Here is a 12,594-nt window from a genome sequence, read left to right on the forward strand (position 1 = left end):
GAAAATTTTCAACTTATATTCCGAGTGCCCAAAACTTGAAAGGTCACACTCAGCTTACCAATCCCCAATTTTGTGCTTGTTAAGAAAAACCACGATGATCCTTTCTCATGTTAAATATCTACAAATTTCAGCAAGCTCAAAAACGTTGTTGTCTAATTCCTTCAAACGAGACATTTATGTTTCGGAGATATGTTCTACGAATTCCCCACTCTCTCCTGTTGAATTAAGGGATTCGAAAAAGCTTCCCTCTCTTCCAAGATGGTCTGTTGTAAGTTTTTCTCACTATATGAATCTGGTGATTTCTCCTTTAGCAACGAAGGAACCAAAACAGCTTCGCTTCACTCATGGAAGGTGGTCTTCCAGCGTTTTGGTTGTGGAGTTATCTCTTTGATGTCTGTCAGTCTTTCTGCTGAGCGGAGTCAGTTAAGGTCTTTTATCAGTAACTATACTTATCTCTCGATCTATTTCACTATAAAGTTTATGTTTCATTAGGCAGCCTAGCTCATTAGGCAGCCTAGCCGAGTCATTCTACCGAGTTATGAAACCTTGACTTCTCGCCAGAACATAAATGGGACAATTTAGATGCGATCAGAGAGCAATTTAACATTTTCTCTGACAAACCAGGTCAAAGGAGTCTTGTTAAGACATGGATTCAAATAACGGATCCTACACCTGTAAGGCAGAAACCATATCATCTACCTTTTCCCTCCAGGGAGGCTGTTGTAAGTGAAATTCAATATATGTCGAAGGAGTGTCAAACTGAAAGGTCACACTCAGATTACCAATCGAATTTTGTGCTTGTTAAGAAACCAGATGGATCCTTTTTTATGTTAATTACAAAAGGTTCAGCAAGATCAAAAAGTTGTTGTCTAAGGATTACCTTCATTAAGGGACTTTGGCAGGTGGTGATAGGAGATGAGGCTACAATTCAACTTGTTTTAAGATTCTCACTATTTGTTGTTATTTTGTAAAATGTCATTTGGCTTGGCGTATTCCTCTGCTGCGGTTGATAAACCCACAAAGAATCTTTTGCACGATCAAAATATGATGATGTACAGCCGCCTCCACCTTCAACCAAGACAGTCAGCGTTGCCGATTTTCTCGCTACTTCGAAGCTTCCATTAGTGACCTGGGGTTGGGGGGAGCGGGAGTAACAAGGTAACAAGGTAAGTAAGGGAGAGCGGGGACGGGTGAGACAGGAGTTCGATGATAGCTGTCACCTGCATGTAATGCTGTATTTCATGAAGCGAATATAAGGAGGACTGAGGAAAAATGTTGAGAGTAATGTTAATAGCAAATGAGGACGATATTCGCAGCTTTTGCTCTAGGTCTGAATTATTCCTTAATTATGTAACTTTTCCCATTTAATTAGCATTCAAGTACACACACACACACACACACACACACACACACACACACACACACACACATACACACACACACACACACACACACACACACACACACAAACATACACACACATACACATCCCTCCATCCACAGAAGCAAATGTCACCAACTCAAGCGTGACCTTTACACCTGCTGGTTTTGTCGTAAAGGATTGTTGTTATGACCTATGGAAGTAGGTAAAAGATGCATTTGAGTAGTTACTTAACCATTTTTTTTCACTATAATTTCCCAGGAAGCTGTCAAACAATTTCTAGTATAATGAATATGAAAAAAGGAATGCCATTCTCCAGCACATCCTCTGTTCCATGTAAAGTTTCACAGTTTACAACTTGTAACCAAAGTATGGTGTTGGCTGTGAGGTGGCGGTGTGCTCAGTGAGGTGTTGTGATGTCAGGAGAAGGGTGGGGTAAGCACCACACAGGTGAGAAATCATTATTGTGGGAATGTAGGTACTATATTGTAGTGAAGGTTTGTTTTGGATGAAGTGATACGTTATTGCATTATGTAGAAATAAAACCTGTGGTCCCTGTTAGCTTTCGGCAATACCTAGAGCAGGAGAATGTTTGCCGCTGCATGTTAAGAAACGTGCCTTATACGAAGTTATCTGATGACTTTAATGATATGCGAAGTTCAAGAAGAGATTATAGGTTAGTGTCCCGTAAGGCAAATGTAAAATGTGTAAGAATAACGAAATGTCGGCTCGCCAGATAATGAAGATTGTTTCATTTCTATATTTATCATTGATATAGTTAGTAAGTTTAGTATGATGGTGTTGGGTATATTCGGTAAGTTATTACAAAGGTCATCTTCAAGGTGAAGTAATATAAAGTGTTCTTTGTAATCTTACAGACTAATGCCAAGCTTGACATCTGTATGAATCCTTCATGACTCCCAGCTGATATGTGACCCATCCCACAGTGACCACCACACCACACCACACGCACGCCACACTCCTTGAAAAAGATTACCATTGGATTTATTTTTCCTGACTTGTCATATAATACTTTGCTTCTTACCTGCTGAATCCCCATCACATGTTCAACATTACAGAAAATCAATCAAGTTTGCGTAATATACATAATATCCCTGAGAAATGTAGAACCAAGTGGGAACAGTCATTCGTACAAGGTGCAGTCATACTTACTGTAGGTTCTTTAACATAGAACTTTAGGCAGTTATCATTCTGTTTAGTTATATGGATTATATATAAGTGTCCTTTTATATATACAAGAATTGCATATTACAGTGAATCTTCAATAGGATTAGTCTGTAGAAAGAAAGTTGTTAGAATATAACATTCCATCTGTTACATTTGAACAATTAAGACACAATGAAGCAATCTTGGGTGGTGTGCAGGGTAGCGATTAGGAAGAAACCAGTGAAGTGCTGTTAAAGAAAATCATGGACGAGGATTATTATATAACCTCATCGCTAATAATTATCTTTTTAACTTTTTCATCCCGTTGCTTCGGGCTAGGATTATCAGAGGCGGCCCCACACATCATGCTTCACTTTCCTCTACCCTCACACCACGTCTTCCTTCCCACCACCCTCTTCCCACCACCAATCCCACCCATGGCGATTCCACCTCTGGCAGTTACATCATTGTCAAGTAATGAGTATTGTCATTCATCATTAGTCTTCAACAAGAGCCATTTCCACTTATTAATGTTTAATGTATCCCACTTAGGTCAAGGTAACGCCAATACCACAGTCAACGTATCAATAGTGTTACAGGATGACTGACGTGGTCTCATGGCCTGAGCTTAGAGAACGCCTCTGTTTACCCACGTTTGGCTTCGAACTCACGAGTTGATGATACTCTCAGGTTTAGTCACGGGCAGGAAGGCGTGACATCGCAATAACTTGCTGTTAAACAGAAGTTAATACCACATACAGTGAGACGTTGTGGATACTAGTAACGACCTCGACATGATAAGCAAAGCTCCGGATAATGAAAGCTTGGAAGCAGCGTGAAATGAAAGCTAGGAAGTAGCGAGTCGATACTGCCTGGGTTCACACCTCACGGAAAAGAGAGGATTGACAACGCTGACTGTCCCGGTTGGAAGTGGTGGCGGTGAACTTGATCACACAAGGTTAACACCCCGACCGTCATACTGCTTGGTGAAGTACAAACCCACTGACTTTTTAGGTGATATTATAAGTCAAGGGAACGTTACTCCTTTAGGTAACACAGTCAACAGGATCCTAAGGTCATCTGTAACTTGAACTAAAAAACAATATTTTTTTTCTTCGGGTGTGATAGGATGGTATCAAAGATTTATACTACATTATTCATGTGTATGTTTCCCTAACGACTTTGTTGAAATCAGTTTCCCCTATTAAATTCAAGTGGGGAAAATAGACCTCAGAATGCTTTTGATTTACTGGAAGCATGTATAGCTTCACATCCCATCCTTAGATCAATGGATTTCATCTTTCCATTTGTGGTAAAGGGAGAAGCGTCAGCATTCAGTTATTGTTCCACTCCAGTAGTTCCAGGCTGGTCTAATCCCTGAATACTATGCCATTCACAAGTTCCAGCCTGGGGGTATCAGGTAGCTAGCTAGTTGTTAAACGAGAATGTCTGGCTGACATTTTGTTCTTAAAAAGTAATGACATACCTATATGGCCGGTAATATAGATTATTCTGCTTAAAGTTATGAAGAGACAATGTATGTAAAAATTCAAGACTTTTAGTGGTCAGATTACAGTCTTTACAGTTATCCATTTGTTACTGAATCCATAGAAATTGAAGGCATTTCTTTTTTGCTCTTAGAATTTTTAAGTCGAACGTCATTTTGCTTCACAGATGGAGTGAAATTTACAGAGGGGGGGTGTTGTATTTGCCCATGTACTCATTCATTTTATCACTGCTGCTGTGTCACTGTTCATTGTTTCGAGACGTGTAATGTGAGACGGTCTCGAATCATCTATAAAGTCAAGGAATTTATTATCTCTTTTATATCGTTATATTACAAGTTTGTTCTTGAAATCATATTTATGTTTATAGTGTCTTGATATTGTTAGTAGAATGAAATTTATATACGATTTATTGATTTCGATACTATTTTATTAGATGTTATATTTCCGAAATGTACTGCAACGTGGCAGTTTGTGCGCCAAAAGCTTTGGTCGACCTTGGTTGTGAGTCGTGCAGGAAGTTGCCTGTGGGGTTAGGTTGACACTGGTGGTTCGGAGACGAGGACAGCAGGCTTATTGCCACCGACTCCGGTATATTCCACCTGCGGTTTTTACGAGGGATCTGGACTGTAAATGTTGTAAGTACTGTTCGTTATATACAAGATAACGTTAGTGTGTATGCATATGTCACCGACAACTTATACATGTCCCGTGACACTTGTAAACTACGTTGGCATGTTGCAGTGTTAGATTGTTTCTTACAGTCTGTTGTTTACTTAAAATCTGTCAAGTCTACCTCCAGGTAAATTGCAGATAACAAACAAATTTATCATCTTGTACATTTTTGCATGTCGGGTAGGCAGGAGACATCTTGTAGAAAACATAGTGTTTGCTGTTTCTGTTGGGCCTGATAACTGGGTCTTACTTGAGGTGTCACTTATCGGTGGCTTCATCAGGAAATCCATGGACTGAAATGTATAGATCGTGTAATTATTGATGCAAGGTCCGAAGATGATCAGGCCTTGTATCCACGATACAGACAGGTTTAGTGTTCGTATGTTCTGTTAACATAATTTTTAATGGAGGAAGAGCAGTTGCTGAAGTGTAAAGCAGGGATGATTTTTATTTCTACACACACACACTCGCACACATGTATATTCCCCCAAACACAAATACACACACACACACACACTTGATCGCCGTATCTTCCATTAGTGAGGTAGCACAAGGAACAGAAGAAAAAATGGCTGCATCTGCTCACATCCTTTCTCCAGGTATGTGAAATGCATCGAAACCACAGCTTCCTCCCTATCCACAACCAGGCCCCACAGACCTTTCCGTGGTTTACCCCAGACGTTTCACATGTCCTGGTTCAGTACATTGAGTTTCTCTTCTGTATGTTCAGGCCCCAATCGTTCAAAATCTTTTTTTCCTCCTTTCTTCCAACTCCAGTTTGGTCTGTACCTTTTCTCCTTGTTCCCTCCACTTCTGAAACGTATATTCTTTACGTCAACCTTTTCTCACTAATTCTTTCGATATGTCCAAACCATATCATGACACCCACCTCGGCTTTCTTAAACAAGTTCTTTTTATTTCCACGCATCTCTTTCACCCTTTTATTGCTTACTCGATCAAGCCACCTCATACCACATATTGTCCTCAAACATTTGATTTCCAACACATCCACCCTTCTCTCCACAACCATATATCTATAGCCCATGCCTCTCATCCCAATGATATTTTTGGAACTACTGTTCCTTCAAACATACCTTTTTTCCCCCCTCTAATGTACGCTTCCATGGTTCCAACCGCTGCCATGTCCACTCCCAGTTATCTTCCAAATTTCTCCATTCAAACTCGCACCCCAATTAACCTGTCCCTCAACCCTGCTAAACATAATAACCTTGCTTTTATTCACATCTTCTTTCAATTTCCTCTTTTCACACACCATTCCAGACTATCGCTGACTTCTGCAATTTCCCAACTCGAATCCACCACCAGTGCTGTATCATTAGCAAACAAGAGACTCTCTTTCCAGGCCCTGTTATCCCCCAAAGACTGCTTATTTGCTCCTTTCTCCGAGGCTCTTGCATTTACCTCCCTCACCATCCTATCCATAAACAAATTGAACAACCATAGTGACATCAGACACCCCCTTGCCGCAGACTAACCTTCTCTTGGAACCAATTACTCTCCTCTGTTTCTGGTAGTACACATGCCTTATACCCTTGAAAATTCTCACTGCTTCTAGCAGCTTATCTCTCACACCGTATATTCTTAAGACCTTCCACAAGGCATCTTTATCAACCCTATCATATGCTTTCACCAGACCCATATATGTCACATACATATCCAACTATTTTTCAAAGTATTTCTCTCACTCATTCCATAGAGCAAACACCTGATCCACCATCCCCTGCTACTTCTGAAACCACACTACTTCTCTCTAGCCTGATGCTCTGTACATGCCTTCTCTCTGTCAATACCCTACCCTACAACTTACCAGGTATTCTCAACAAACTTATAACTGCAGTTTGAACATTCCTTTATCCCCTTTGCCTTTACACAATGGCACTTTACATGATTGCGGCAATCCTCGAGCACCTCACCATGATCCATACAAACATTGATAATCCTTACCAGCCAATTAACATTACAGGTCTCCCCATTTTTTTAATAAATTCAGCAGCAGTACCATCCACTCTTGCGGTCTTGCCATCTTTCATCTGAAGCAAGCTTCCACAGCAACTCTACATGACTCTCATTTCGCATACCTCCCCAACCCAAAACCCTACATCTGCCACCCTATCATCAAACACATTCAACAGGTTTTCAAAATGCTCTCAATCTCCTCCTTACTTTATCGCTACCTGTTATCATCTCCCATTTTGCCCCGTTCACCGATTTTTGTATTTGTTCTCTTGTTTTTCGTACATTATTTAATTCCTTTGACACACTTTATTCTCCATGAGGTTTACTGAAACTCGATCACCTCCACTCTCATTTGCCCTCTTTTTCAAACCCTGCACCTCCCTCTTGATCTCCTGCCCCTCTTTCTACTTCATCACAAATCATTTGCACCCCTTCTTTGTAAATACTGCCAAACGAGCCTCTTTACTTTTTCATCAGCAACTTTACTTTTTCATTCCAACACTCGTGACCCTTTCCAATCTGACCACCACCTACCTTTCGCATACCACATGCATCTCTTGCACATGCCAGTCATGCTCCTCTGAATGCCCCACTTGTTCATTTACTCGCACCTTTTGCCATTCTACAATCAATATCTCCTGGCATCTCTTTTCCAAGCTCACTTACTCTTACCACTCTCTTCTCACGGATGGTACTTCATCTTTTCCAAAAACGTGTACAAATTTTTACCCTTTCCTCTACATGATAGTGATCAGACATTTCACCAGCTGGCCCTCTCGGCACATTTACCTCCAAAAATCTCTTTTACGCGCTTATTAATCAATACATAATCCAATATTGCCCACTGACCATCTCCCACTCGCATCCGTATACCTGTGTATGCCCCTCTTTTAAAACCAGGTATTCCCAGTCAACATTTCTTTTTAGCACAGAGTTCCACAAGCTATTCACCATTTCCGTTCATAACGCTGATTACCCCACGCCCCCCAGTTATACCCTCAACAGCAATATTACTCACCTTCGCATTTAAATCGTGCATCATTGATGTCTGATACCTCGTATCAGAACTACTGACAGACTCATTCAGTACCCAAATCAATCCAGAATTTACTCTCTTCGCTCTATCACACACTCTCACAACTCCTGCTTCAGGAGCAGTGCTACTCCTTTATAGGTCTTGTCCCCCCACCAGCCCCTGCCTTTATTCTTGGATATTTCCAAACCAAACGGGCCCAAATGCCCAAACGGGCTTTACCCGTGAACTTTGTTTCACACAAGGGCAGAACGTTCAGGTTTCTTTTCTCAAAAATACTACCTATCACTCCTCTATTTTTATCTTGATTATTTCCTCACATATTTAGACACCCCAGCCTGACCCTTCGAGGAGAATGAACATTCCCTGCCTGGCTCCTTCTTCTGTTCCGTCTTTTAGAAACTGAAATACAAGAAAGGTGAGGGGGATTCAGCTCCCGCCCCCTCTAGTTGCCTTTTACGACACACAAGGAATACGGACGTAGAATTCTTTCTACCTTACCCTAGGGGAGAGGGATACGTTTGTTGAGAATACTTGGAAAATTATATGGGAGTCTGTTGACTGAAAAGGTGAAGGCATGTACAGAGCATCAGACTGGGGAAGAGCAGTGTGGTTGCCGAAGTGGTAGAGGATGTGTGGATCAGGTGTTTGCTTTGAAAATTATCTGAGAAATACTTAGAAAAACAGGTGGATTTGTATGTAGCATTTATGGACCTGGAGAAGGCTTATGGTAGGGTTGATAGAGATGCTTTGTGGAAGTAAGCTGCTAGAAGTAGAGAAGTTTTTATCAAGAGTGTAAGGCGTGTGTACGAGTAGGTAGAGAGGAGAGTGATTGGTTCCCAGTGAATGTCGATCTACGGCAAGGGTGTGATGTCCCCATGGATGTTTAATTTCTTTATGGATGGGGTGGTTAAGGAGGTAAATGCGAGAGTTGTAGAGAGAGGGGCGAGTATGCAGTTTGTTAGGGACGAGAGGGCCTAGGATTTGAGTCGGTTATTGTTCGCCATTGATACAGCACTGGTGGCCGATTCGAGTGAGAAACCGCACAAATTGGTGACTGAGTTTAGAAGAGTGTGTGAAAGGAGAAAGTTGAGAGTGAATGTGAATAAAAGCAAGGTTATTAGGTTCCTCAGGATTGAGAAACAAGTTAGTTGGGATGTAAGTTTGAAGGGAGAAACATTGGAGGAAGTGAAGTGCTTTCGGTATCTGGAAGTGAACTTGACAGCGAATGGAACCATGGAGGCGGAAGTAAGCCATTGGGATGGGGAGGGTGCGAAGGTTCTGAGAGCGATGATATATGTGTGGAAAGAGAGAACGTTATCTTGGAGAACAAAAATGGTTATGTTTGAAGGATTTGTAGTTCCAACAATATTATATGATTGCGAGGCATTGACTATAGATAGGGTTGTGTGTAGGAGGGTGGATGTGTAGGAAATGAAATGCTTGAGTACAATACGTGGTGTGAAATGGTTTGATCGGGTAAATAATGGAAGGGTAAGAGAGATATGTGGTAATAAAAGGTGTGTCTGAGAGATCAGAAGAGTATGTTGAAATAGTTTGGACATAAGGAGAGAATGAATGAGGAAAGGTTGACTGAGAGCATATATGTGTCTGAAGTGGAGGGAACAAGGAAAAGCGGGAAACTAATCTGGAGGTGAAAGGATAGAGTGAAAAAGATTTTGAGCGATCGGGACCTGAACATGCAGGAGGGTGAAAGGCGAGCACGGAATAGAGTGAATTGGAACGATGTGGTATATTGAGGTTAACGTGCCGTCTGTGAACGGAACCAGGGCATGTGAAGCGTCTGGGGTAAACCATGGAAAAATCTGTGAGGCTTGGATGTGAATAGGGAGCTGTAGTTTCGGTACATCAGTAGCAACGACGCATCCGAAAATATGTTCCTCAGCTACGGAATGAGAAATCCAGGTATATTCATAGCAGGTGTGACGATGCGAGGTGGTGGATTCTTCCCTCAAGTCTCTTCTGTTCCAGCATCACAACACCCCTATCTCTTACACAACGCTCGTCACCACTTTACTAGATGGTCCTCTTTTTTCCCAGCATTTAGATGCATGGCTCATTATATATGAGGAGATAAAGAATAACCCGTAACGCTAGTTCCTCCTCCTGCAGCGAGAAGAGCACTTGTAGGTCTCCTGTATAATCAGGATATAGCTTTAAGCCCCTTTTGTTTCCTCTGTTCCTGCCTTGTATGCTCATCTTTTCGATGGCGCAAGAGATATGTAAAATCCGCATTTGAAAGCACTGTAACATCAATTTGTAAACTCCCCTTAAAAACAGCGTTGTCAGCGGCATATGTGGAGTATCCGTGAGAGCGAAAGAATGAAATAGATTTCCTTATTCATAACCGTAAATGAACTGTGAAACTACTCGCTGATTTCCCTCAGCGGACGGGAGGTGCCACATGTACGACAAGTACGGTCCTGAAGCTTGGACTTTCTTCGGTGACTAGAGTCCACTGTTTGATGATGTGTGGGCGTTGGTGTGTGTGTGTGTGTGTGTGTGTGTGTGTGTGATATATGTTCAATTTTTCATTCATACTTGTCCGCAGTTACCGAGGTAGCGCGAGGAACAGATGAAGACAGACCGGATTCTCTTGTATATTTTCTCTAGCTGTCATATGCAGTGTATCAAAAACACAGCCCCTTATCCACAAACAAACCCTACATACCTTTCCATGGTTTCCCCGACTGCTTCGCGTGCCCTGGATTAGTTTATTGACAGCTCGTCGTCCCCTGTATACCACATCGATCCAGTTCACTATATCCTCTACGCATTTTTCACCCTCCAGCATGTTCGGGCCCCGAACATTTACAATTATTTTTCAATCCATCTTTTCATCTGCAGTAAGTCTCGCCTTTTTCCCTCCACTTCCGACGCATATATTCTCTTTCTCAACCATTTCAGCACATCCTCTTCAGCTCTCTCGAACACTTTCATCTTCTTACCATACCTTTCTCTTACTCTTTTATTATTTACATGATCAAACCACCTCACACCGCATATTGTCCTTTGTCATTTCATTTACAATACCTTCACCCTCCTCTTCACATCCTTATACAAGGACCATGCCTCGTATCCATACAGTATCACTGGTACTACCATATCTCCAAACGTACCCATTGTTGCCTTTGTTAACACATATTCCTCATTGTTCCAAGAACCTTCGTCCCTCACCCACCGCGTGACTCTTCCATGCGTCTATTAACTGCCGTATCCATCCCCAGGTATCTAAAGCACTTCACTTCACTTTCGAATTTTCTCTGTTCAAACTCGCACCCCAACTAATTCGTTCTTCTAACCTGTTAAACCCAATAACTCTGCTTTTATTCATATCTACTTTCCACTTCCTCGTTAATCACACTATCCCAAACTCTGTTACCAAATTCCGCAAATTCTTGCTCGAATCTGCCATGAGAGCAGTGTCATAAACAAACAGCAACTGACTCGCTAACCAAGGTCCCTCACCCCCTGCAGACTACACACTTGCTCCTCTCTCCAGCATGCTTACATTAACCTACCGCACCACACCAACCATGAATAAATCAAACATCTAGGGTGACATCTCACATCCCTGCCGTCGACCAACCTTCATCTAGAACCACATGTTCTCCTCTCTTCCTGCTCGTACACATCCCTTACTCTCTTCATAATATCCTTCAATGCACCTCTGTTGACCCTATCATATGCTTTCTCCATGTCCATAAGTGCCACATATAAACCCTTCTTTTCTTTCGGTATTTTTCAAGCACATTCTTCAAAGCAAACGCCTGGTCCACACATCCTCTACTACTCTTGAAACTATATTGTTCCTCCCCACTCTTATCCTCTGTACATGCCTTTACTCTCTGTCACCACTTATCCATAAAACATAAAAGTATACTCAATAAACTTGTACCTTTATACTTCGAACACTCGCATTTGTATCCCTTACCTTCATACAATACATCCATTCCTCCAGTCTCGGGCACCTCACCGTGATCCATTCATATAAAAATCCTAACTGACCAGTCAACAACACAGTCACCCCTTTTCTTAAGAAATTTAGCTACAATAATATATACTCCTGCCGCCTTGCCATATTGTCTCTTATGCAAGGTATTTATCAGATCTCTCTTCACCAACCACTTTCCATAACTCGCTGACTTAGAAGACCTCCCCGATCCAAACGCTCTACATCTACCACCCTATCATCAAACATATTCAACAGTCCTTCAAAATTCTCACTCCATCTCATCACTGTCTGTTACCACTTCTCCATTTGCCCCTTTCACGGAGACTCCTATCTCTTCTAATGCTTTGCGTACGCTATTCACCTTCTCCCAAAACATCTTACTTTCCTTGAGGTTTGCTGATAATCGCTCACCCCATCTTCCATATCCCCTCTTTTTCAACCCCTGTATCTTTATCTTGACCTGCCGCTTTTTCTTGTACATTTTCCAATCATTTGCACTCCGCTGTAAGTACCGCACAATAAATCACTCTTTTACTAACAACTTTGCTTCGTCCTTCCATCACTCATTACCCTTTCTTACTTAACTACCTCCCACCTTTCGCACGCCACAAGCTTCTTTCGCGCATGCCAGCACTGCTTCTCTAGATATCTCCCATTCCTCACCAACTTCCCTGGCTTCACGTCCTCCATCATTTGCCGTTCTACACCCTATATCTCCTTTCTTTTTTTTTCTTAAATACGTCTCAAATTCCCAAGCTCACTGATTTTCATTACCCTTTTCTCACTTATATCGTTCCCTCTTTTCCAAAAGGAAAAAAAAAAATCTGTAAATCTTCATCCCTCCATCAGATAAGGTTTACTCATCCCTACAGCTGGCCCT

At 41.7% G+C, this 12,594-nt stretch overlaps 1 long non-coding RNA gene across 5 annotated transcripts in view; it reads left to right on the forward strand.

Annotated features, from left to right (window-relative positions):
* Positions 1-4,575: 4,575 nt before the first annotated feature.
* LOC139754905 (uncharacterized) overlaps positions 4,576-12,594 on the forward strand; it is a 280,753-nt gene continuing 272,734 nt past the window's right edge. For all 5 annotated transcript variants that reach the window (XR_011713970.1, XR_011713972.1, XR_011713971.1 and 2 more), the window contains exon 1: positions 4,576-4,691. This is a non-coding gene — a long non-coding RNA (uncharacterized lncRNA). The remainder of the gene's footprint in view (positions 4,692-12,594) is intronic.

Source organism: Panulirus ornatus, chromosome 18 (genome assembly GCF_036320965.1).
Source record: "Panulirus ornatus isolate Po-2019 chromosome 18, ASM3632096v1, whole genome shotgun sequence".
Taxonomy (NCBI): Eukaryota; Metazoa; Arthropoda; class Malacostraca; order Decapoda; family Palinuridae; genus Panulirus; species Panulirus ornatus.